The sequence below is a fragment of the Mus musculus genome, chromosome 15 (assembly GCF_000001635.26).
Source record: "Mus musculus strain C57BL/6J chromosome 15, GRCm38.p6 C57BL/6J".
NCBI classification, from domain to species: domain Eukaryota; kingdom Metazoa; phylum Chordata; class Mammalia; order Rodentia; family Muridae; genus Mus; species Mus musculus.
The window spans coordinates 42,611,526-42,639,459 of record NC_000081.6 but is presented as its reverse complement, the minus strand read 5'-3'; the positions used below and the strand labels follow the sequence as shown (position 1 = coordinate 42,639,459).

At 37.1% G+C, this 27,934-nt stretch overlaps 1 protein-coding gene and 1 long non-coding RNA gene across 3 annotated transcripts in view; both read left to right on the top strand.

Annotated features, from left to right (window-relative positions):
* Positions 1-8,412, top strand: part of Gm41313 — a 35,019-nt gene extending 26,607 nt beyond the window's left edge. Inside the window, exon 2 of the long non-coding RNA XR_875323.1 lies at positions 5,210-8,412. This is a non-coding gene — a long non-coding RNA (predicted gene, 41313). The remainder of the gene's footprint in view (positions 1-5,209) is intronic.
* Angpt1 (angiopoietin 1) overlaps positions 1-27,934 on the top strand; it is a 252,311-nt gene that overhangs the window by 37,518 nt on the left and 186,859 nt on the right. The window lies entirely within an intron of this gene.

The following is a 27,934-nucleotide window of genomic DNA, read 5'->3' as shown; positions in this document are numbered from 1 at the left end:
ATGAACATTTTAGTTAGCGTTCACATTAAACTTTTACTTGATTATTTTCAGCTACCTACAATACAAGTTCCTCTACATTTCCTTTCACCAGTACATCACAAAACGAGCGGTTTAGAACAGAACTGACTGTAACCTGCAGTGCTTGACAATCTTTTCTCATAAAAACAAAGCAACAACAACAACAACAAAAAGAAACCAATAAAAACAAACATCTGCTTGACCTTAACAGCACAAATGTTCAGTAGTTGAGGAAGTTTTTTTGCAATGGGTCACTGCTCAGTTTCTATCTCATCTCAATTTCTGGATCAAAAATGACATTTAAAAAGTTACAGGCCACATAAAAAAATGGTGTCAAATTAACATATAATCTCATTAGCACTATGTGGTAATGATTATCCTTTAAAAACAGTACACATAAATGTACAAACACACACAAACCCACACACAAATGCACCTTTGGAAGTACTAAGCTGCATCATTTAAAAATTAAATTAACCTCCAAATGTGAACATTTAACATCATAAAACACCCTTTTAGCATTATTTTAAAATTTACAACATCTGCTTGAATACAAAATTAAAATGAATTTCTCCCTATGTGATAAAAGAAAATAGAGAAATACACACTATTCATCAGAATTTACTTTTCAAGCAGGCCTGTGGCACCTACTTAGTATCCAAGCATTCAGGTGATGGAGATAGAAGGATCTTTAGTTTAAGTCCAGTCTCTGCCACATAAGTTCCTATCCCAATGCTTAACTAAATAAATCCCATTATTCAGCTTTTCAGTGTGTGTATATTGAATGCATATCAAAGGGATAGAGACTTTTATGACAAGATTGAGAGTGGAGCACATTTATTTAGACTAAATATGCTATAGGTCAGGTTTATTTAATTTCATTTAACCCTTATAGACACAAGGCAAGTAAAAATTATTTCAATTTGCAGATAATATAGCATTTGGAGGTTGTATGAGTAATGAAAATTGACTCAGTTGTCCAAGCAATAAAAACCGGGGTCCACAGCTTCTCACTTCATAGTCCATGGTTGACCCACACAATTGAAATATAAAGGAAAATTGTCTTGTTTCTATTTGTTTCCATATTTCCATATATGCTGTGTGGGAGTATGCAAAGGGTTGCACATATGTTTGTGTGGATGACAATATTTGCATGTGTGTGCAGAGTACTAATATTGATGTCTTGAGCTTTCTGGAATGGTTCTGCACCTTATTAATTGAAGCATGTTGAAACTAATTGAACCTTCAACTCTGCATTCGGAGTGCTGAGTTACAAGAGGAGGCCGTGCCTACTAGGAATTTATATAGGTATTGAGTATATGAATTTTGACCCTTGTACTTGTTAGAGCAAGCCTTTGCTCATTTGACCATCTCTCTAGCCCTGCTCCCACTTTTCTTAATTTCATTTAGGTCAAAGAAAAATTGGCCCTAGAAGCTTCATTGTACTGTGTAGTGGTTAATTTTAAAATGCATTACTAGTTCAAATAGTTGAAGATCAGCAACTGTGAGTTCTCAGCCTTAGATGGGGTATTTATACCAACCTCTCCTACCCAAGGCCCAGAGAATTCAGAAAGTAGAGCCAGAAAGATATGAATAAAACGATTGTAAGGGATTGACATTATCCAATGATGTTTTCTGGATATGAAGTGGCTGTTGCATGCAGGAAGTCAGCTGTGTTTACCTACACAAGGTAAAGCCATTTAACATTTTTGAAAGTCCATCAAGTTTGGGGAGGAACTCGTAAGACCCAGACCCCAGTTGAAGACCTATTCATACTTGATGGCTACAGGGGGAGGAAAAGTCACTCTTTGTTAGAAATGTGGACACTTCTTTATGTCCCCATGGATGACCCCATACCCATACACATAAGGGCAGCATTAACTTGGTTTAGGGTGTTGGAAGGGAGGTGTGATAGGAAGTGTAGGACTTGGGGAAAATTGGGACTGAGTGGTAGCCATGACCAAGATGCAGCTCATACATGTATACAATTCAAAAATGAAAAAGAAATGATAGAATATGTGTTGTGTGAATTATGATTAATTGTGTCCAGCATTATTTTATAATGCTTATGGATTTTTGTCTTTGTAAAGGTTAATTTTCTCCCTTTTGTATTTACTCTAGATGATGCTATAACCAATACACACACATAACTATAAACAGATAATTTACACATAAATATATAATGCATCCACACACAAAGTACTAAAATTTGGTAAGTAGGTAACTAAGGGAAAGCTTGGCATGATGAGATACACATGACTATTCTTTTAAAATTGCTAGCAGTAAATCAAGTATTAATGATTTTATTGTTTTGTTTTGTTTCATAGTGTAGGGAAATGATAACCTCTACGTCTGAGAACTCACCGATTTAGAAGAAGCACAGTTTTCCCATATTAAGGTCACTGAAACATCTTTTATTTCTTAACAAGAAATTCCAAATGCATTTGTTGACATCCCGTGGCTATAACTTTCCTCTGTTGCTTCATCAAATGTCTTCTCACAAACCATTGCCCAAATGATTTATAAAAGAAGTTCCACTTTTACAAAGTCACTCTTTAGTCACCCTGAGCAGGGACGTCACCATATCAATGCTGCTCTGTGTCTTTCATAATATGGTGTTCATAATGTTAGCAAGCAGCTAGAACCTTCTGTTCTCACACCCCTCCACTCCTTATAAGCAGAAAAGCAATGCCTGACAAAACCTATTTCTCTCAGCACGGTAATATTTGAGCCCATAATATTTTAAATAATTATTCAACCTAAAACTTTCAAGCCACAAGTTAAAGTGTGTGTGTGTGTGTGTGTGTGTGTGTGTGTGTCCTTAAATGTAAGTTTGAGGCAAAGCATCCCTCCCTATAAATATCTTTGCTAAAGTTGTATTGCATCAATATTGCCCATTTGATATGTACTGTTTGTAATCTCCATTTAGGAACCAGATGGTAAGAAATAGTTAATGCAGATCCTAGAACTGTAGTGTCATATGCAGGCATTTTTCCTAGCTCTAGCTATAAGTACAGTAATTGAGCGAGGGCAGTACCTATTGTCTAACCATTTTATTTAAATGAAATCTGAAATAAATATACAATGGCACTCACAGAATGTTCTAGTAAGTATGCAGAAGGCAGATTTAAATATCCGCATCTGTAATTTTATACTCGTTATGTGGGGTGAATGTGGTGATTAAATAAGGTAAATAAAGGAAAACAAATATCAGAGTGCCAAGTACAGAATAGATGTTCAATAAATATGAATTAGTCAACTATGATTACATTACACTAATTTTAATTTCTCTTTGTCCTTCCCTGCTCTAAGGATGGAAAATGGGACTGTGTGTGTGTGTGTGTGTGTGTGTGTGTGTGTGTGTGTTTGCGTGCACGCATGTATGTGTGTGTACTCCCATTCTCATTTTATATTCTTGGCAATACCCTTGGAAATACTTTATTTGGGTCAGGCAGGTTTTTTTTTTCAGGATATATTTCTTAAAATAATATTAGACTTTATTTTGTTTGTTTTGGTTGAGTTTGCTCTTTTTTTTTTTTAATGCTTTTGGCAATTTTATATGTGGATGTCATTTTGTTCCAAACCTGGGAGGAAAATATTCCATAAGACTGCACAATTTACAAGACCACACAGTGATTTATAAGGCTCCCCTCCCCCTCAGTTGCGCTTTTAATGGGGAAAACCCATCTATATTGCTGTGTCAAGAAATCACCACCTTTATCACATACCGCAGGCAGAAATGAACCATACAAAAGCAAATAACCCTGAGCTCCCCTGCAGGAAGCTGGGGCAGACATTGAGCTTTAGCAGATGCTCCGAATGTATAGTTAGCTGTAGAGATCGTGAAATATGGACACTAATGACAAGTAACTCCGACAGCTTGTTGAGGCCAGTGGCTTTAAACTCACTTCTTCAAAAACATTAAACATTGTCCAACAATATTCTGAAATCCACATGGTTCCTCTCAGAACCCAAATCACCTTCAGTTTTGTGCCAGCCTTACCTAGATTCAGATGTGACTTACTAGCCTATCATCTTCTTCAGTTTTGTATGTTTAATCAAAATACTAACTAATTTGATGTATTTTTCACAATTTTAGGGATGTACAAAATTAGGAGTTCTTGTATTTACTGTTGAAACCATAATCTTAACAATGGATAGTTTGATACTTCTAAACTCTGAGGTTAGCTACATCATGAGAAAGGGAGAGAAGATAAAAGCATTCTAGTGAAATATATTTGACATATAAATTTAATATATTTTCTTCTTGCCTCATTATCTACACTAAATGATGCATATTCAGTCATTGCCCTGTTGTATATTAATCCACATATAAATTGAAAAGGGAAAACGCATTTCAATCCATGAAATCAATGAATATAACATTATTGCTTAATTGAAAAATGCTTGTTACATGCTGCACGGAGGTCCCGTGACTTCGAAAAAGTGAATCCAAACTAAGATTACAACCATGGTTTGATGCAGAAATGGAGAAAAGGATAGCATTTCTCTTGTGTATCTATCAGAATGCATATTCATACGGATATATTTGTTGAGTTGGCAGTCTCCAAACATTGGCACTTACTTGCTCCTTTTACCTTGGGCCCAAACATCTGAAGTGAAATGTTGGAACCATTCGCACATACTTCCAGTCCATGTTTCTTTAAGAAACCTGATGTTTGCTTTCTTTTACTTGACTAGTGAGGAATTCATAAAGACCCCGAGAAATTGTATATGCTACAGACTGAAACATACAACATATTACACAGGTCAATAATTTATATCATGGGTAAATAATGGACCCAAGCCAAAACTTAGGAGGAGGAAATCCAGGATTTATTCGTTGTTTCACTGATCTCCTCTCAGAAGGTTAGGAGTGATGGAGGATTTTAGTAACTGATGGCCGTTATTTATTTTTGGAGGGGGTGGGGTGAGACAGGGTTTCTCTGTATAGCCCTGGCTGTCCTGGAACTCAACTTTGTAGACCAGACTGGCCTCGAACTCAGAAATCCGCCTGGGATTAAAGTGCTGGGATTAAAGGCGTGCAAATTTGGAAGTAGTACTGAAGTGATGGGAGGTTTCTTATTATGCAGAAAATACCCTTTCTAATAATTTTACCACATCATTGCTGAAAGAAACAACTTCACTATTTTTCTATTGTGTATTTTATCATGTTCCTGTCTACCTGCAGGGTCCTGGTCTCTCCTCCTCAGAAGATGCACTTGGTATCTGTATACATGGATGTACACGCGCACACACACACACACACACACACACACACACACACAATTGGCAGCATAGGGAAAATGAACTGTCTGCCCTGCAGTCCTTTGAAATCAAGCTGCCTTACTGATGATAAGTGAGACCATGTCCTCCTGCCTTTCTGTACTCCAAAGAAGAAAAGAAAACAGAAAAGACAGGAAGGGTGAGAAAGAATAGCATCAATGAAGTTCTTCATTCAAAATTAGTCTTCAACTTCAGGAACAATGTTACAAAAAATTATTTTCAACAAGAAAAATATAGTCCTTGTTACAAAGAATGTTGAGAAATCAAGTTATCTACAATATATATTGAACTATTCATTTTAAGAAGTCCTCCAGGTATTACTATCTACTTATTTATATTTGGAACTTATGAGTCTTGTCATTCAGGTAACTCTCACACAAGGGCCCAGAGTTTGAGCATTCAAACAAGTCATAATTCAGTAAGATTGTTCCTCTGTCTGAGAGCCTGATGAGAAAATAAAAACCTAGACTTAATGACTTTCAGAATTTTTGTAAACTTCAAAACCTTTTTTGAAACCTTATGTAGACATTTGTAAAACATGTCAATATTGATGTTTGTGTGTGTGTGTGTGCGTGCGTGTGTGTGTGTGTGTGTATGTATATAAAACTCCATTGTACCCTGATTGCAGACTCCTTCCAAAGAGTCCCCTGAAGAATCTGTTAAAGAGTATTGTTTGAAAGTCTCTGATCCTGTGACAATCTGAATTTTCTTCAACATCATATTTTTCGTGATTATACATCTGGCTGTATATGCATATTTCCCTGAACTTTTGATTAAGATGGATGTGTCATGATTTCTAACTCATAAATATTTCACTGTTCAGTTCCTAGTAATAAAGCCATTTAAAAACACGGTTGAATTTTTATTTCCAGTCAGGAGATTTAAAGCTGTTGTAGTATCATGGCCCAGTGAGAGCCCTACTCAAAGTTCATAAATGATGCAGTCATGTTCTTCAACACGATTTTCCTGCTCCAGCATCACTCCAAGATTACACACTTCATCTTATCACCAGGTTTTAGCAGTCTCTGATCTAGCATATTCTTGGCCTTTGCTGTGTGTACTTTTTTTGTAAAGTCATTTGAAGCATTTACAGTGACATTAGATTTTGAGTTAGTTTTCTTACTAAACTGAGCCAGGCTATAAAATTATTTTTTAAATAGGGAAAACATTAAAATGATATTCACTCTTCCATAGGCTTCATAACTGGTGCCAGAATATGTTGATGATGATGATATGAAAAGGTTCATGGCATTAGCTTCAATACGCTGGGTAAGGTGGTATTCATCAGGTTCCTTGTTGAAAAGTGGATATTTTGCTTTGTTTATAACACAGGAACAAGTCACTCAGATAGTTACAAAACATGAGATCCTGATTGAATTGTATTGGGTGACAAGGGTGTGGCCATGTCAAGGACCAATGACTCAGCCCAGTAAGAGGAGGAAACATTTCCTCGGGCAAAGTTAAGAAGGATGGAAGGAAGTCTTCCTCTTGTCTGAAGGCAAATATTGACAATGTGCACAGTTAATGTCCATCAAAGTATTTCCTGCAAGTTATTTAGGGCCTAAGACTGCTTCCCATTCAGAGACCTGCTCCTACTAATGTTAGCTAAACCTACCTCCATGTTCAATAAATAATTCTGCCTTCCTCTTCAACTGCATGTAATCACTGCACCTCCCTGTTACACTGTTTATAATAAACATGCTGAGCTTGTATGGTGCTGGGGCTTCTCCATGGGTCCCAGCTTTTCTGTGTGTCTGCACACTTGTCCTTTCTTCATTGCCTCCAATTCCCACATAGGTCAATCCTTAGAACCATGTGGGGTATGTCACAACTAAAGAACTAGAAGGAGGAGTATATATGCACATGGGCCAGCCTTATAGAGAGGCTCTAATGCAAGAGCAATTTGTTCTAATTTCATAAGATATTTACCCAAGCTTAAATTAAGAATAGAAGTAATGTGAACTTGCTTACCTGTTTAAAATACTGGAAACTCACATGGAAAAAAAGGCATGAAATCATGAATACAGTCTATAAATGAACACTATAGTAAGCACAATAGCACAGTTTCTATGAATTGAGTGGGAGAGTAATTGAAAGCATTCAGGGGATATTATAACTTCAATTTCAAAAGTTTGTCTGGTTTTCCTGCAGGAATATTCTGTCTGGCATGTGCAAGAAGACCAAATAGGATATAATTACAGTATGCAGTGAAGTATAGTAATGGGTCTGATGATTAAGATAGTTACAATAGAAGTGTCATGTTTTGACCATGCTCTGTAGATATAATTAGTGGGATTTTCTTAGAAGTTGCCTACTAGAAATGGAGAGAAAAGGGATTCCAATCTTAGAAATTAAACAAGAAAGAGTGACTGTAATCAGAAATGGAAGACACTATATATTAAGCATGATTTTTCATTTCATTTATTTCATTAGCACATGCAAATTATCACAGCAAGGAGCTTCACTGTGAGTTTTCCATAGTTACATATAATATATAGTGATCATAAATATTCCTTTTATTATTCTTTCTTTAAAATGAAAGAAATTTTAGTATGTCTACTACATATGTAAATAAATAAACAAACAAAAAAAAATGCCTAACCCCTGCCAAACATCCTTGGCCACCTACCTGTAGTGGTGGCCTCAGGCCCTAGCTCTCCCATAGACCTCACATAATTACTGTGTTTTTCTTCCTCCAAAGCATGGCACAAAAGCTCTCCTTTGCATCTGCCATTTTTTCCTGGGACCCAAAGTACCACCTGTGTGATTGGCCCCTGGCCTTCTTTACTGAAAAATCAAGAATCAATTGGGGAATAGAAATTATCAACAGAACCTCCCCTTAGAAAAAAGAATGAGCATATCGGAGTAGAAGGTTGGGAGTTGGGTTGCTGTTGTCCTCAGTTATAATTGCCTGTGGATTCCACTTGAATGGAAAGGCCCAACATGGTATTGACATGTCTGGAATTTAAGAGAGAGATCTGGGCAGAAGAGCTAACTCTGGAAGCCTTATGAATATAGTTGCTATTTGGAGAGTAAGACTTAAGCTCAGTGGTAGTTGTTAGCCAGGAAGCACAAGGCCCAAGTTTGGTGCCTAGTACAAACAGGAAAGGAAAAAAAAGAATGTAGACGATGTTTAAATTTATCTCCTATGCTTTTGTAATAATCACATAACTGCTCTATTTGGCTGTACATTTCTATTTTCTCAACCCATCTTTAATCTTGACAACTTTTAACTTTTGTAAAGCAAAACATTCATCTTTCTATTGTCTTTAAAGCTTAGACATAGCTTAAAAGACACATCCAAATTTAATACAGAAATTCACAACCAGGCCAAAATCTATTCTTGTTTTACTAATAAAATCTTTAAATGCCAAACTCAAAGGTCAGCTCTTCTGCTCAGTGTCCATGAGGGTCCTGAGGGAAATCTGTTTCCTCTTCCGTGACTCCTCAGAACTTCTGGTTATGTTTTTCTGTGCTGCCCAGCATGGAAGCCATCAGCTGCATTTTGGGTATCTTGGGTATCATGTAGTTGAAGTGTGGTAAGTCCAAATGTAAATGTACTGCAATTGTCAAATTCTTATTGTCCAAAGGCTCCATAGAAAATACACAGAATAACACAAACACATATCTACTTGTAAAATAGAATGTAAAGAAAATATAATATTAGTTCCATTGATGTATTTTTTTTTAAACAATAAGCTTTTCAGTGGTATATATAGCTTTTAATCCATGCCTTGGAATTTATTTCTATAGAATAGTGTTGGTTTAGAGCTGCCACTTGCAATTAAATTATGTTACTCTTATCTCATCAGTTGGTCAGTAGATTATAAGTTTCTAAAATGGAAATTTGATTTGAGTCCTATTTCTAGAGTGTAGAAAATGACTAGATGGTCATTAACAAGTAACTTAAAATTTGTTTACTCTCTTTGATGCTTACCCTAATACATTAAAGAATCAACAAATCACCTATAATATATATATACAGAGGCAGAATTTGAAAAAGAATTAACTATAGATTTATGACATGCAATTCAGAAACCATGGGACTTTTCTAAAAACTCCCATAATTTGGGCTGACCATATATAATTTTTGAACTACAAGTTGTAATTTTTGAAGGAAATCCAGGGAATCTGCAAAGCTTTCAAGGGATGAAAATAAGGACGAAGCTATTATTTTATCCTCTACATTCTTTCACATCTGATGCCCTCTACAAAGTTAGAAATACATTTAAAATATTCACTGAGCAATGAGATAAGGCCAGTGTCCATCAAAACAAGGAATCCAGTGCATCACAAGCTAATGGATAGCCTTGCAAAGTGGTCCCAGAGTCTCTGCCTCTGAGAAACAACATGCTGATAGGGTAGTGTTGTAATTCACCACAAGGAGCGTGTATAGAGAGCCACCCCAGAAGAAAGGCAATAGAGTGTGCAACATTAGCGTGTACTGTCAACCCTCGTCAACCAAGTACACTGGTCTAGTGACCAGATTGTGTGTCTAGACAGAAATCCCCCTGCAGGGAAGAAGAATAATACCCCAAGATATGTTAATGTGATGTAAATCTCCTCCTGACTTGCAGAATCCTGCCTTCATGGTTCTCTCAACAGGGTTTTGCCTTGTTATTTGATCTCTTGAGTGTTCTGCCCCTCACATAAAAAGAACAATGGTACAACTTCTCTCCCATGCTAAATGCACGGCCACCATCTTACATACAAACCATTGTTTTGTGTGAATAATAATGCTAAATATCTTTTATTCTCATATATTAAAGTATTAAAACTCATGCTTGAAGATGAGACTAAAGAAAATCAATACAAATCAATAATTAGAGCATTCTACACTAGTATAACCCCCTGGTTTGTATGTCTTTTATATTCCATATCAGCTTTAATTAACTAATTTTGAAGATAATTTAGGATATTGCTAATGACATCCTCAAAAAAAACTTAACTCTCTATTCAAAGATATATATATATATATATATATATATATATTCACAGAGTATTTCATCTCAATGAGACCAAACATTGAACCTCACGAACAAATAGTATTGAATCCATTCATGTACTTGACCATATTATTTAAAACCCACTTTCACTAGCTAGCACAAACAGGAGGACAGGGGGATAAGGTTGCCCTATTACCTTGACATATAAACATGTGCTTGAAAATGAAACGCTTTGTGTTTTCCTCATTAAATGCATCTGGCTTCAGTAGGAAGAATAATGATATTCAAAGTTCAATCTAGTCGGAGAAACCTGTCCTTTCCCCTAGGTAACTGAGCCAAAATGAAATGTTCTTTCAGAACTTCCGGTGTTGCTAAATAGCTTGCTCAACAGTTAATAGCTTGGGGTTTAAGAGTTTTGTTTGGTATTAGGCACTGGTGCCAATGATTCAGACATAGAACATCCACATATAACCCGTAGATATTTGAGCCAGATTCTTCCCGCACATAAGATATTCTGAGAGCAATTTAGACCATTTTGAAAGGACACTGAAACTTCTTGGGCACTCTTCATATCACTACTATCAAGCTTAGTAAAATATAACTAAGTGATCTGACTCCGAACTTAAAATCTGAGGATTAGATTTTAACTAGAACTTATTGTATGTTCGTCTGCACCCTAAGTTGAGGTTCAATAACATTAATGGCCCAGACTCATTTATTCTTTCAACTAGAACAGTATATATCTAAAAGTCTTTTATTGTTTCCATTACATTATTGTGTATGTTGTGAATGCCTAAGTAGGATCCAAAAACTGCTAAAGGTGACATAACACCATCTATTTACTTAGATGTCCCCAGAAGTTAATTAACTTTCCCAAATGCGTTGCTTAATAACAAGGCTGGAATCAAATTGAAAACTAAGGTTTCTAAATTCCAGTCAAGATCTTTCCACTGCATAATTAAATCAGAAATTTTATGTATCTGTTGAACTAAGTGCCTTTAGGAAAATTAAGAGATTTTCTTTATCCTCAGAAAATCTATGTGAAGAGTACAGGCCTCTAAGAAGGCAGAGACCTTAAAATATAGATTGTCTTAAAGAAGTGGATTAGATATAGGGGTGGGGTTATAGTTTGGTGGTAGTGTATTACCCCATTATATGTAAGACCCAAGGTTTACATACCAAAATTGCAAGAAAAAAAGGAACACATTGAATATTAAATGAGAAGACACACACAAAAAATGCAAGAAACACTTATAGAAAATTAGAGCACACAGTAAAAAATGAATCTTATGACTTTTAAAGAAAGACAGCTGAGTATGGTATATTAGATGAAACACATTTAAATCTGATCTCCAATTGGAAGAAATTGTGCAGCATGTTAACACAAGTGTGAAAACAGCTGGAAGAAGGGCTTCTATTTGCCCTATGCAGATGGAGCCATGGCATCTTTTAGCCTGACACATTACTAAGACTTAGTGGGGCACAGTGATGTGTTAAGAGGAATTGGCAGGACTTTGTACTACAGTACTTTGGCTGTGTCTGCTTTTTAGATGCAAATGTGATAGGATGAAGCTACTGTATTTGGGAGATAAAGAATTAGTAAACAGCCCAGCAGTGGTGGTGTACACCTTTAATCCCAGCACTTGGGAGGCAGAGGCAGGTGGATTTCTGAGTTCTAGGCCAGCCTGGTGTACAGAATGAGTTCCAGGACAGCCAAGGCTATACAGAGAAACCCTGTCTCAGAAAAAAAAAATAGAATTAGTAAACAGAGGAAAGAGGCTTATCACATGACAAATTTTAAGTTAACCCAAAAGTTTCCATTGTTTAACAGACCTTTGGACAGTGTTTCTAAGGGTTTAGCTTATTTCTAGCTTAATTTTTTTCTGTCATTTATTTTGAATTTAATCTCTATCTCTCCATCTCTCTATCTCTCCGTCTCTCTATCTCTCTCTGTTTTTGTCTTTCTTTGTGTCTCTGTGCCTGTCTCTGTCTATCTCCTTCTCTCTCCCATGTGGTGTGGGTGGGGCGATGCTCACCCACATGTAAGAATTAACATTGGCTGTACTTGTCTCTCATGTTTCATCTTATTTTTTTGAGATATTGTCTCTCACTGGACCTGATGCTGAAGCTTACATAATCATCTAGCTAGCCCCTGGGATCCCTGGTCTCTATCCCCCAGTGTGCTTATAAATGCACACTGTCACACCTGCCTTTAGAATGTACTGGAGATATGAACTCAGGTCCTCATGTTTATACAGAAAATACTTCAACCACTGAGTTAATAAAGGATCGGTAGATCCTTTATTTCTATTGTTGATTTTTAAATAAACTTGATATCTAATAATTACACACAATGGTATATATGCATTTGTAAAGCTTTTACAACACAAATTGACCAGGATACAAAGTGAAATCTATTTTGAAACCAGGCTAGATAATAACATAGCAAAACAAGAGCACAACCTGACCTGTACACAATGGTATTTATTGACCTAAACTAACTTTGCCAAAATGTATTATTTTATTTTTGAGTTCCCTTGCATTTATATTACTAGATGTTCAAAGGAAATACATTTGGGGAAGTGCTTCTCATGACCTTTTTACTGAGAGGGGCTGTGTGAGCTCATGTAAAACATTAAAATATTTTCAATAAACTTTCAGTTTTCCTTGGTTTCCAGCTGGTACACAGAATCTGGATCTAAGAGGTGGTGGAACATTTTTTCTTATCTATGAAGATCTGACTTCTACTGGGGGTGGGGTTTGGATGAGAGCTGGGCCAGGAGCTAGATTATGCATGATCTCATTGAGTACACACACACACACACACACACACACACACACACACACACACTCATACCACTGATGTTATTGTTCTTATTTCCAACTTGACAGATAAGAAAACCAAGGCCCAGGGAGGTTAAACAAATTGTGAGATCTAACCAGACTGTTAATGGCAAAGCAGAGATTCAAATAAAGATTGTCCAACTCCTGGGCCGAGTCTCTCTCCAATTCCATAATACATTAACAAGAATCCCAGGAGTAAGGAGAAAACTCTATGTAAAGAACTCAGGACAGTTCACAGCAGAAATACCCAAGGAACAGGGAAACTCAGAGGGAGCCTGGTTGCTTCTTCAAACACTGAAAAGTTTATTTAGGCCCTAAGGAGCTGTCACGTTTGCTCTTTATGGTCCTAAGGTGTAGAGAAGAAAGCAGTGCCTGAAAACCTTTCAGAGGAATGCTTTTATATGCAAGAGCTTTCCAAAAGAAAGAATTCAGGATAGACATAGTGTACTTGAAAGGCAATCAGGCTTCTGTCATTGGCCTTCGTCAGTTTTAGGCTGCGTAATCATTTGATAGTCTATAACTAGAGAATAATCACTTGGAAAATGCACAAATTAATGCATTTTCCCTTTCTTTATTCTGACAACTGTTAGACAGATAATGTGCAATTAGACTAAATACGAGAGGAGTGATTGATTGTCTAAATTAGAACTGAAAGCTAGCGACATATACTCCTGCCATGGGCTTCTGCTGCATTCATTTCTTTTACATTACTTTTGTCTAAGTGTATAAAAGGTGACTTGAAATGTATGTTTTATTCTGCTTTATGCATTCAACTTAAGCATTTGGGATCAACTTTAAGAAAGCACAAATCTCATGTCTTCAAGTTATGTTTTACAAAGGAATCCTATATGACCCAGAAAGTATTCCCACATTCTCCAACTGCATTAGCTACTGCTGTTGTCACCATGACAGAACATGTGGCAAAGCAACTTAATGAAGAGAGGTTTATTTTGAATCAAAGTTCTTAGGGAACTGGTTATCATGAGGTGTTGCGAGCCGTCCAGCGGGTACACCTGAATGGCAGGCCAGCACTGAAAGAAAGGGAAACTAGGCGACGAGAGAAAGATGGAACCAAGGGAGGCAGGCTACACCCTAAGTAAGCTCCTTAGTGGCAAGCAAGGTCAAGGTCTGGTTCAGCCTGCTTCAGGCTTGTGGGAGGCTATAATGAGGGGAAGACATGGTTGCTATAGTGGCTCAGTCCTCAGTGGAGACAGATACAGTCACCAATCACATACCAGCAACCCAACACCAACAAGGGAGTTTTGGCAAACGTAGGTCCAGGACATTCTTTGAAACCAGCCCCTACCATACTAAACCCGCATGTAGATCCCAACTCCTAAAGGTATCACGGCCTTTCCAAAGAGCACCACCAACTGGGAACCAGGGGTTAGAAAGCATGAGCCTATAAGAGATATTTCACTTTTAAACCTTAACAATCACTAACATAAGGAAGTGTTTCTTTTCTTTTCTCTTCTTTTCTTTTTTTTTTTTGTCTTTTTGTTTTTGTTTGTTTTTTTGAGACAGTTTCTTTGTGTAGTCCTGGCTATCCTGAAACTCACTCTGTAGGCCAGGAAGTGTTTCTTAATATGAACACATTTACACACCATCAGTCTGGTATTTTAAAAAGACAATTTGTTTGATGGAAAAGTCTAGTTTTCAAGTTATGTTATTATTTATGGCTTTGGATCAGATCAGTTATTTAGAACATAAATCGTTTAAGTTAACACAAAACTAATTTTCAAAGTAACAGATGCAAAAGAATTGATGAATTCTAAACACCAATTTACGTCTTTGTGGATTTTTATATCATCAGATATTTGCATTTATTTCCATCTAACCAGTTGTATTTATTGGATACATAAATAAGGAAATTTATTTGTTCAACTCAGTTAACCCCTTTGGTTTCTGTCTGTCTATAAACTGAAGTAATTAGCCAGAAATCTGAAGTTTCTTTTAGTTCTAGAGAGGTAAATAAAACATGTTGCTCTATTAACCCACAGAGAGAATTTTAAAATACATCTTTTAAATCAATGTATCTAAAGTAGAGTTTTAAAAATGATCTTCTGTAGTTTGTAGGTCACAGCCCATAAGCAAGTCTAATGCTTGAGCCCTGGGTTCTGTTTACCACTCGGCACTGTGCAGAGAGTTTCCAGATCTTTCTCTCTTGCCCTGACCTTTCAGACTCTCTTGTTACAGATTTCTTTCTGTTTATGGAACATCTTTACTTAGATGTTCTTCCATCGCCTAAATCTAAACACGGTAGGGAAAGGAATTCATTATCTCCTCTTAGCCCAAGTATTCTGCCACACTTGCTTCTCCTGCGTTTCCTAGGTAGGGAACCTGGCTTCAGCTCCTCTTTCCAGTCACCTCCTTCTCTGGGCTGCTACTGCTACTGCTACTGCAGACTCATATTCAGAGATTTGTTCTTCTGTGTCTAAATTCCTGCATTCTCGCCCTGGTCTCAGCAATACTTTGCCTCTCTCTTCAGGTCCCCCTGCTGACCCCGCCTGTGTCTGTATAAGTTCATGGACATTATAAAGACTTGTAGAATATTTTTATTTAAATGTCATTTGAGAAGCAAGACCAATTCACTTAAGCCTTCTTTAATGTTTTTTTATGTGCCATCAGGATGTGAGTTTATTCTTACACTCAATATTTAAGTATAAATATTTACTTACACATTTTGTTTCTCAAATTAGATTAGGAGTTATTTTAGCATTGGAAGTATGCCCTTTATTTTTAATGGGCTGTAGCTACTTGGATGCAATACTCTTCCAAGCTATCTAAACTATAAATACAGGTTGACTATGTCTCTGATCCTTCAGAAAATCATTTCTACTTCTAAAAGTAGCGGAGCCAGTACAAGTTGAGTACATTAAAGCACCAACCTTAGGGCGTGGCCTAGATCACTTCATCTAAACCTTCTTCAGTGCTGTAGAATGAAACCATTATCCCCATTAAATTGATGACAATAAGGCTGGGAGAAATGAAACCCCACACTGTTCGTTTTGACCCTGAAGCTTCAGGTCCACTTGTTTGTCTTGTGATCTGTATTAATAATTCCTGAATTAATGGCATTTTCTAGAATAGGGCAGTAGTAACAAGTATGCTTAAAAAAAAATGAAGTGAAAAGTAAAAACCCAAACTCATTTGTTCCACATAAATAATTGATGCTGTGGTCACTGACATTAACCGCTACATATTTACATTGCAAACATTACAATGTGCCATGTTCCATGTCCCACATTAGGGTCCAGATGGAAGAACAATGTTACAAAATAATGATGTTGTGTTTGGATCTCATAGAACCTACTCCTTAGAAATGTGCATATTTGTTTGTTAATTAATATTATGTGTTACTTTAAAGAGTATGTGGCTTAAGCGTTCTCTCATATTAATTATTTTATTTATCAGACCTGTTCTGTAAAACTTCATTTGAGGATTTACTTTTTAACTAAATAAAACTAATAGTTTTTGCTAGAAGACCACACACACCATATAAAATGTACTCAAGTCTGGGGTGTTTTTTGTCAACAGACTTCAAAAGAACATATCATATAATTTGTAATACCACAGACTAAAATCTCTTTTGGGCTTAGATTTATGTAAATGGCAAAGGAAAACATATGTGTTAATTTTTAGTTGTTTCTGTTTGCCAATTATCTGTCTTCTAGGATGGCTTTAATAAATAATAACAGTGCATGGAAAATATCTTCCACTGCTTACTTTAGAACAAAATGACTGCTTTGTTTTTATGAACTTATTCTGTTGGAGCTGACATTTTTGTATTTCAAAATTCAAAATGCAATTGTTCAATATATTTTCATTTTAACTTTATCATACTTATATGTGGCTATATATTTTTATAATCTTTTTTTCTGGTTATACAAACAAAATTACTTAAAGTAAGAGTCCTCAAGATGAATATAGGTATTAAAGGCAAAATTGATTAAGGAAGAAGAGTGGGAGTAAAGGAAAGAAGAACGTGGAAGAGACAGGAAAGAGGAGGAAAGGAAGAAAAGAGGATAGGAAGGGAGGGAGAGAAAAAAAGGAAGATGGGGCAAAGGAAGGGGAAGGAAGGAGAGGAGGAAGGAAAGAGAAGAAAAGAGGGAGGGAGGAAAGGAAGGAAAGGAGGGAGAGTGGGAGGAGGGAGGAGGAAGAGGGAGGAAATAATAAAAGAAGGGACACTGAGAGATGAAAGGATGAAAGAAAATGAGACAGAGGAAAAGGAGTAACAATGCCTAAAGTAACCTGCACCACATATGACAATCCATGATTGTGTTTCTCAAACTTGCTATCTTTGCATCCTGAAATGCTTCTAAGGACCTCCTTCCTTCCTGGGCTGAGACAGTATTACCAAGCGTTAAGATGCTGACCCCATCAAGCTCTTGTAGTAATTAAGCAGCCGTGGCCTGGCAGCTGCATCTGAGTGACAGGTCTAGGGGTGGGGTATTCCTGAAGCCATGGTCTGTTATCATCTGGGTCCAGCGGGTCAGAGGTGGTAAAGAGCATGGTCCACCAGCAGTTCCCTGCGCTGTGTCTGGTGGCTCTGTCAATACACTCTTGTCTCCAAGGTTATCAGGCTTTTGTTTTTCAGAGACAACTGAAAAAGATAGCCACTGGGGTCTGTTCTAGCCCATCTGCCATCATCTGTGATTCCAATGATGCATTCCTCCTTCAGCTTGTCAATGAAGTGTGTTCACAGAGACCAAGTCCACACTAATGTTTTTAGCATGTTTAATAGAGTTTTGTTAAGTAAACATCCTCCACGAAACCAGCGCAAGAGTGGAAAATAAACAGAGCTACTGTGCCAAGTTCATAATGACTTACACATTTAGCACTTTGCCCCTCTTCTAAGCAAGGCCATTAAAACCAGATTTGTGTGTTTAGTGTAATTTTTCTAAAGCCATAGCTGTCCAGTTATTATAGGCCTTACACATACTTGAGCAGCACCTTTTTCCTCCTCTCTTCTCCTCAGCTTCATTAAAAATGGATTTTGTTTCCAAACATTTATGTCCAGGTGGCTTGTGATAATTCTGTGTCAACAACTTAGATCTGTAGATTTTCCTTCGACATTACTGGTTCTTACAGAGTCAGCTGTTTACTAAGCCTAGCTAAAATGTCTAAATCAAGTTCTCTTTGGGAGAGTATGAGGATTTTCATATTCCAAACTAGAAGGGAAGCATGGTTAATTTTTTTCAAGTCCAGTACAATGGCCAACAAAATTATATTTTTTATAAAAAATAATAGTAGAAAATTATATGAGTTTCAGAGAAAGATAACCCTAAAAATCTTGCCTTCTCTTATAATCTCTCCTTTCCTTGTCATCAGTGGCTGCGTAGTTATGGTGAGAAATGTAACTACTTTGACAGATTGCTTTTAAAACTGGAGGCATTGATAATACAATTGACTGATAGTTATCTGTGCAGTAGTTTATTCCTATATTGTTTAAATCTGCCGCATATTTCCCTTTCTTTTTAGATATCATTATTCATATCCCTACAAATGCCTTGTGGACTTGAAGTATTTCTCCCACATGTATCTAGGAATTTTTATTCCTGAATAAACCTTAACAGTCTGTTCTCATCCCAGTAGACACAGATTAAGCTTAGAGATTCATGGCTGATTGACATGGAGTTAGCACAAAGATTGAGGGACTGTCCTCCTGGGTCAGTGTTGAATTGTTTTGTTTAACAGCATCATTAGGGAACTGGAAAAAGGGAAGTAAGTAGCATGGACAGCGTCTCCAGATGAGAAATGAAGATGAACTTTACATTTCTAGCAGTGGAGAGTAAAAAAAAAAAAAAAAAAAAAAAAGATCCACAGAAGGCTGCTGAAACTGCTAGCAAAGAAGAGGAAGAAATGCAGTCCTAAATTACAACCTCACACACTAGCGTGAGATGCGCCTTCACAGTGCAAGAGCCAGAAGGTGCACACTCAGCCAACAAAAACAGTGTACAGCTATCCAAGTTCATCACAGTCCCGAGGAACATAGTACACTGTGATAAGAAATCCTATATAAAGTTCACATTTCTTGCATATGACAATGATCTCGAAGACAAGGCAGTTGATTTCTTCCCAAGTTCGAAACCCCACCCTGGAATTGTATGGTCTTGGAGAGAGTATTTGTTATTCTGGCTATTTCATTCTGCTGTGGAAAAGGGAGAGAATTGTATCTCACACTTCATAGCATTATTGTGAACGTGAGTAAAATTAAATAATAGACTTGGCAGGACTGGAAATGGTGGCTTGCTATTCATTTTATTTCTAGTACATGTCATGATTCAATGCACTCAGTAGAGATTGAATAAAGATACTTTTAAACATTATTTGTTTGTTTTGTGTATGTGTATGCATGCTCCTGTGGTCATGCCTGTGTGTAGTTAGCCATGCAAATGGATGCCAGTGGACAGTTTGAGGGAATCCTCCATGTGTGTCTGGGAATCGAACTCAGGCCACAGCAGATGTTATTCTTACTGGTAAACACTTTACCTGCTGGCCTGCTTTACATCCCATTTAAATGCTTCAAAGGAGAGTTGAATCCTAAGGTTTCGAAGGTCATTTGGTGTATATGAAAGTCTTTCATTTCTAGGTTGATCTATATATGGGAGAAAGAAAATAATCTTGATCTCTTGCATTAATGTATCCCCCAGTGGCTTAGAACACGCCGACCTCTAGTAATTTCTCTATTAAATATTACTAGATGAATGACTCTTCACAACATTTAGCATATTTAAAATACCTAATAGGTATGCATCAGTAATTTCCTTAACAGTTTTATTGGACTATGATTTACAATGATACAATTTACCCATTGTAGGGGCAGGAGGTAAATGTGCTGCTGTAGTATGTACAGTAATCTAACTTTAGCATATTTTCTTTCTCTAGAAAGATCCTTATGAGGTCATTTCTCACTCCCAGCTCTGACTTGGACCACTATAATAATGTTATTGAAACAGCCATTGCTTCGAGTCCCCGTTCATAAATGACAAACAAACCTTCTTGTTTACATGTCACTAAATGAAAGTGAGAGCTAGATGAAATTCACTGTATATAACCATTTCTAAACCAACTCTGTAAACAGATGAACACTCAGATATGTTTAAGTGGATGTCCACAACTTTCAGGAAATACAATCCTTCCAAATAGTTTGGTTTTTAAACTCACTGGGCAAACATTTACAAATGAAAATTACCATTCTAACAGTAAAGGAAACACTAGTTGTTTAGGGATGTTCCCCCTTTAATCCATTAATCTCTGCTATCTAATTAGGCTCATGTCTCAGCAAGCATACAGCCTTTTTAATTTGGTTAATTACTACTTAAGCATTTCTTTAAATGTTTGGCTTAGCTGAGATCAACTTTGTTAGCCCAGTCTTATTTAATAGTTAATCTTCTCTATGATATGTAGTTCCTGAAGCTATTTCCCTTGGATTTTCTGAGCAGGCCAATAAATAATTTCACTTATCTTGAGCACTGTAGCCCTATACTGACACTCCCAGTTTGCAACCATACAACTGTGATGTTTACAAAGCTTCCCTGACTTTTAGTAGCTCTTGTAATGGAGTCCAAAATCCCTAGCATATATTTAGCACAACTATTTTTCTTGTCTCTTCCTGCCCAGACTGTTAGATATGCTATACTTCTCCCCTGTCTCAAAAATTGCCAAATGTGTTGTGGAATCCTTGTTCTACACCTTTGCCTATGCTGTTCTTCATGGTGGAGTGACATCCCCTTTCCACACCTATTTGGGTATGAAGCTGATATAGCTCAAATGCTTCTGTGGTCCTCTCTCCATCACAATTACCTCTTTTTCAATTTGTACTGACTAAACTGAAAGAGTCCACAGGAGGATGAGGACTATTCTGCAGTTAATTATGTATTTGTACGACCTGCCATCTGGAGCATCGTCGGAGACTAATAAAGAATATATATAGATTTGTGAATGGTTGAAGGAATATATGGAATTCTGCTTTTGAAGATCAATGAACCTGAAATGACTCAAACATCTGGATGAGACATAGGATTCCATCCCTCCAGCAGAAGTCCGTTTATCTTGTATCTTTGGTCATGCTCCATCTTTTATAAAAAGGAGGAGCATATTGACTATAACATTTAAACCTTTGATTGTCCCTAAGAATAAGATTGAATGGAGCAAGACATTTGCAGACCTTGTTCTGGAAGTTTTATTTCTGATAGATATTAGCCATCTTGTTCTACACTTTATAGGCATCTATTCTACAAAGCTGCAAAGAATTGAAAGATAGTTTTCAAATGAGGAAAAATTTAGACCACATCTTTATTTGGAGATTTTGTTTCCATCTTGTGTGGTGAGGGGTTGGGGCGATCTTACTCAATACTCCTTTACTAACATTTCAGTGAGATGTGTTCTGGAAATGTCCTTTCTCTGCATAGATTGGAGGAGGGGAGACACAGAATGGTCCCATAGACAGAATGGTTTCCTCGGAAAGAACTGACCCTGAGACCCACTTGGAGTAGGGTCCTTGCCTTGCTCTATTTTGCCACTTGGTGTCTATGAGCTCTGTTTGTAATGGAACATGAGCAAATCACTGAGCAAAATGTCTGGAATTCACATCTGCTGATGCTCCCCTCCCCAACACCATCACCTTATGCATCAATTCTGGATATATAAAGGTAACACATGGTAAGGGAATGTGACATAGATTGACAGAATAGAGCAGGATTTAAGTCAGTCTGTGGATGTCCCAAAAGGACCACAAAACAACTTACTCCCAAATCAGTTTTCCATTAGAAAATAGTAATCTTAACTTCAATATAAAATCATATCCATGGCTTCTTTGAAGTTCATTACACATCAAATATTACATTAGAAATCAAAATGCTTTCAAGATCTTTTCTGTACACTGAAATTCAGAATTTAAAGCAAAAATCACAACAACTAATACAAAAGAACTTGTCCACAAATCCCTTCAGTGCAGTCCAGAGCCTTCCCATTGTATGATCATGCATGCAGCACTGCCCACTTAGTGACTTTAAGTAAAAAGAACCAACATGACAAATGGACTTTGTCTCTCAGACATGAAACATGACCAGCTGTAAGTGTCTCACTGAACTTTTATTGCTTTTACTTTTATGTTAACCATAACAAGTCACCATGTTTTCAGGGTCCTAAAACAAAAGACTCATGAAAGCCTCGCTTTTGAAAAGAATATTAGTCTATGGGAAACCCCTTTACTTGTATGAAGAGAATGACAGTTCTTTGATGGATCTACATATTTCTTCTGCAAGACAAAAGCAATCCAGAAATCCACTCACTGAAGGAATCCTGCAGAGTTGAGGGTTTTTTGCCCGCCTGGAATTCAGCGGTTGGCTTTCATACTTCAAGCTCGCATTGGCTTTAAGGAAAAATGCAAATAATTAACCCTGAAGTAAGAGGCATTTCACCTCAGACTCTTCCTGCTGGGTTAACAAACATCTCACAGAAAGGGAGCTCTCTCTGGGAGTGTCTCACTAGGTGTCATTATTGATTAGTGACACCTATTCTCTTAGGAAAGCCTTTGGAAATGTAGAGCTTCAAGGGGGTTTGATAATTGGGGATGAAGTTTTCAGTTGCTTTTTGTCCAAATTTGTTAACTGAACTGTTAAGTGATGAGATGCCCATTAGGAGACTTGCCTGGGAAGTCTGTGTTACCCTCAGTAGCCAGCCATTCCTGCTCCCAGGACTCTCTATGCTTCATATTCTAAAGGACCCTTTCTCAATTCCCATCAAAACACTGCCAGGGGGCTGATAGGGCACAGTGTCATCTCATGACTTGACTTATAACCAGAATCAGCACCAGTTAATTAGAATGATTGGTAGCTAGCTATCCTTAAGTAACCTGATTATCCAATTCTCTGATGTTGATTTTACCTGATTTGATTTTAAATATCTCAATGATTGTATAGTGTAGCACAAATGATTTAAAATATCCCAAAATATCTTAGATTTAAAAATAAAAACCCATGTAATATTTATAAATGAGGTAGTTATAAAAATTTGATAAAAGGAATGTGTAATGGACAGATTTCCCTTTACCGCATCCTCTGAAGGCATGGAAGTTGCTCTCTTATGTAACATAAATGAGGTTGGAAGGTTGGAAATATTGTCATTATGGTTGAAGAATACACCAACTACCAAATATTATGACAAAAAAAAATTCCTGGAATAATCTAAAAAGAACATAACCAGAGAAAACCTTGTAGATGCACAATTTTTTTAATTTAAATCATTTAATAGAGTAGTTCAAAGTAAATCATCATGAAATGTATTTGATAAGAGAAACTAATAAGAATAGTAAATAAAGGATGCATGCATTTTTCTGGGCACATAGTAACAGTGTGGATCTGAGAAGTCAGAAGCTTTTCATCCAATCTTCAAGATTTGCAGAGGTTCATATTTAGTCTTAAAATAAGATATTACACTTAGCAAAGTCTGTTGTTAATCCTGGAATTCAATTCTGTTTCTGCCAGGTTTCTGACCTTCATCTTTGCAATTGTTCAAGTATGTAACATATGTTCAACACACACGAGAAATTATGCACACACCAATGGATTTTGTATATACTGATGGAAATCAGCTAGTAGATGGCTAAATCATGGATGTTATAGATGGGAAAGCAGATAACATGTTTTATTGTTTGTAGCTTTAAAAATTCCACTTTTTCCTTTAAACATGAAGTCTTTCCTGTTGGTAATAAAGCCACAGAAAAAGACAGAAATAAAAATGGTTTTTAGTCTCTGAAAAATTTCCCACAGAAGAGGCTAGCTTTCAAAACATGGCCTTCACCCATTGATAGCCTGCAGTGTGAGGATCTATTTGTCTTTCTCTACTCATTCAGGAAATATAGCTTTCCCAACGTCTTCAAAATCCTACTGATTTAATGACGTGCTCTCAATTTCTTTAACCTATTTAAGATTCTGTGTCTTCTCTATAATTGATACTAAAAAAAAATTACTGTTTCTATTTCTACTTGGACTGAAAGAAACACTAACTCTTTAGCACAGAAAACTTAATCTCAGCACATGAGCACACTTGAGGTTCATAGAGGAAGGGCATCTAAGACATATAGCATTCACAGTTTCAAGCCATCAGCAGCAAAGAGCCCTCCTACATAGAAATTGCAATTATGGTGGAACATCGTCTCTTATAATAAACAAAAATTAGGGAGAAATATTATGGATTAAGAAGATTAAAATATGCAGAAAACAATGAACATGCTAACATTTCACATTTGATTCTGAAGAAAGGGCATTTTCAGGGCAATATCTGCAAATACATTAGGAGCCTCAGCAGTCACCCAGGTGAAGGTAGAGCAGAGGGGAATCAAGAAATATTTAGTAATAATCAGACCTCTTGCTTGCCTGAAGCTGAGCCTCAGTGGGCAGGTGTCTCTTAGCAATTTGTACCTTTGTATGGAATATCACAGTGCTCCAACAGGATCTTAAGTCCTCCGACTCAGGAATTTCAACAGTTCATCTGTGGAGCCTAGAGAGTCCTGAAATGTCCATCCATCTAGATGAATCAAAAAGTTCACTCATAGTTTTGGAAACCAGAGGCTCTGTGCATTTAATTATGTTATTAACAGAACAGGTGAGCCCTGCCTTCAATGACCTGGGTTTCCCAGGTTTAGCCTGACCTTTTAGAATGTATGCTTGTTGATCTGTATCAGGAAAGACAAAAATGTAGGGGAAAAGAGTTTGGTCCCTCCAATTTTTTCTGTTAGAATTCTTGTGTGAATTCTGAGAGGAGATGAAATTATTTATTTATTTGCTTCAAAACCTTCATCACTATCTTCACTTATACAGTGTTATTTTCTTTCATTGAAAAGCTTGCCTCTGTTTTTCACCCTTCTCCACTTGGCACACTGGTGAACTCTTGGTGACATGGATCCTATACTGAAAAGAGTAGAGTTTTATTATTCCTGCTAAGCTCCTTGATGGCTTCAGGATCTTGGCATCGAGGGAAAATCTCCTGTCATTTGTTATTGTTGTACCCCTTTATTCTTTTCTTCTCTGAGTGCTGTGTTTATTTTAAGGACAAGGACAAATATTGGGATTTGGTAGAATATCCTGCCAAGAGAAAGCACATGCAAAACATAAAAATCCTGGAAACATTTGAAGACTCCTCCTCCTCAAACTGAAAGCCAGGGAAGGAAGCAGGGTGGAAAAGAGCAGCACACAAGCAGGGAAAGGAAGAAGGGAAAGGAAATGTCACCAGACCTGTTCTAGAATGGACTTGATGGTCACTTTCACTTTTTGCCATTTGTCTTCATCTTCATTTGGATACTTTGAGCCAGATATATAATCCCATCAATGACATTGAGAGTTCCAGGTCAGCCAGAACTACAGAGCAAGTTAGAAGAGACCTCATCTTAAAAAAACATCATATAAACTCTTTTGAGTATGATGTCTTTCTTAGAAGCATAAAATAGTACAGAAATTTACACAATCTTGGTCCCCACCCACAGCCTCTGTTTAAGGACTTTCTGGTAATATAGTTGCTTTTTCTGTCTTTAATTTATTTACCTTAGACATGTGTGTTGATGGCGGCTCATTTACCCTGACTTCCAAGTTGCCCCCAGTGCAGGACTGTTTTATGTCCTAGTTGGAAATATGTCCTCCAGGCCTGTTGTTGTAGAGAGCTCTGTGTGTAGCAAGAGGCTGGTTCTCACCGAGACAGTGATTCTGTATTTGCTTCCTTTTGTAAATTACCCAAGATGCTACCTTCCCAAGTCTTATAAGTTGTATTTTCATTGTCTTCCAAAATTGATGGTACTTGTACTTTATTATGCATGCACAATTTGGTTTTTATTTTCTAAGAGGATTCTCAAGTGGCATAAGGTTCAGTACCATTATAGCTGAGTATATTTATGTGATATAAATCTGAAGAGACTTGAGAAAGAAGCAAAGGTGGTCAAGGTAACCTGTAGCAGCTGCTGCCTATGCTGTGTATACTTTCTGTTAAATGCTAGAGAAACTCAACTCTAATTTGTTTCAAGGGTTTCCAAAGGCCTCTGTATTAATCATGGGAGTTACCCTTGGGGCTTATGCTAGATAACTTGAAAACACTTCCTATCATTATTATACATTGTTATTACAGAAGTGGAAAAATACTGTCTGTAAGCACTCATTCACACCTATCCAGGCTCAAAGGCCAACAATCTCAGTTGGACATGCCATACTAAGCCCTGCAGGGCCCCAACTTGAATCCAATGTGTCCAAGGCTTTGTTTCTCTAATTCTTTGTTACCAACAGAGCCATGCAGAACAGTAATGAGGATAAGCAATGTTGGAAAGAGGCATGTTTTAGATACAATGCATTGTAGGTATAGATTTTCAAAATCACAAGCTTTTTTTAGAATCACCCAAATATATGAGCATATCTCTGAGAGAAAATCTAGATTAAGTTAACTTCTAAGCATGCTTGTGAGAGATTTTCTAGATTAGTTTAATTGAGATAGAAAGATCCAGCCTAAATGTAGGCATATCTTTACATGGGCTATAATTCTAGAATTTTTAGGGTGAGGCTGGAGAGGGGAAAGAAGCCAAGCTGAACAGCAACATTCATCATTATTTTGCACTTCCTGCCAGTGGACTGCCAGTGGATGTAATATGAGCAGCCACTTCAAGCTCCTGCCACCAAAATTTCCTTGCCACACTGGATTGTACCCTCAAACTGTAAGCTAAAAGAAATCATTCCGTCTTTAAGTTGGTTTTGCTGGAAATTTTATCATAGCAACAAGAAACTGACTGATACACATGCCAAACATAAGTTCTGAAGGAATCCATCAGATTGTTTTTCTCTGAATTGACTGATTTTCTTTTCTTTTTTTTTTCTCAGTGTGTCTTCCCTATGCATCTTGTCATAGCAACAACCTTTACTTATTCCTCTCATTGTTTTTGTGTCTTTGTCTTGGTCAGTGATGTCTAAAACTATTAGTAAGCAAAGGAATGCCCAAGTCATTGTAGATACCCCCTGTAGCAATTGTAGTGCAGGACTGTTATACTGATAATACTCTGAATTCAATTCTAGAAGTCAGAAACTGGGGAAGATTCCTTTAATGTGATTTTTCAAAGTATGGAAAAGAAATGGTTAAAAATTGTCCACCTGAGAGGCTCTGCCAGTGCCTGACAAATACAGAGGTGGATGCTCACAGCCAACCATTGGACTGAGCACAAGGTCCCCAATGGAGCGTCTAAAGAAAGAATCGAAAAAGCTGAAGGAGCTTGCAGCCTCATAAGAGGAACAACAATATGAATCAACCAGCACCCCCAGAGCTTCCAGGGGCTAAACTACCAACTAAATAATACATATGGAGGGACTCATGGCTCCAGCTGCATATCTAGCAGAGAATGGCCTTGTCAGACATCAATGGGAGGAGAGGCCCTTGGTCCTGAGAAGGCTCAATGTCCCAGTATAGGGAAATGCCAGGACAGGGAAGTGGGAGTGCGTGGGTGGGTGAGCAGGGGGAGTGGGGATGGTATGGGGGGGGGTTGAAGGGGAAACCAGGAAAGGGATGTAAATAAAGAAAATATCTAATTAAAAAATTGTTCACCTAATATATTTGAGATATTTTAATATGTGATCAAATTTTGAATTATTATGACTTAATTTTGAAAAGTTCCTCCTGGTGTTCTAAGTATTGTTATGATTCCAAATAAAATAATGAATCCCTTAGAAGTCATCGTGACATTCATGCATAACCAAGAATGTGCCCAGAATAGTGTATCACTGGATAGCTGCAAATGTTTTCCCAGTGCCTTTCAGCTGGGATTTGTACTGAATTCTCTCTAGGGATGCACTCTGCTTAAGTCCTGTGCA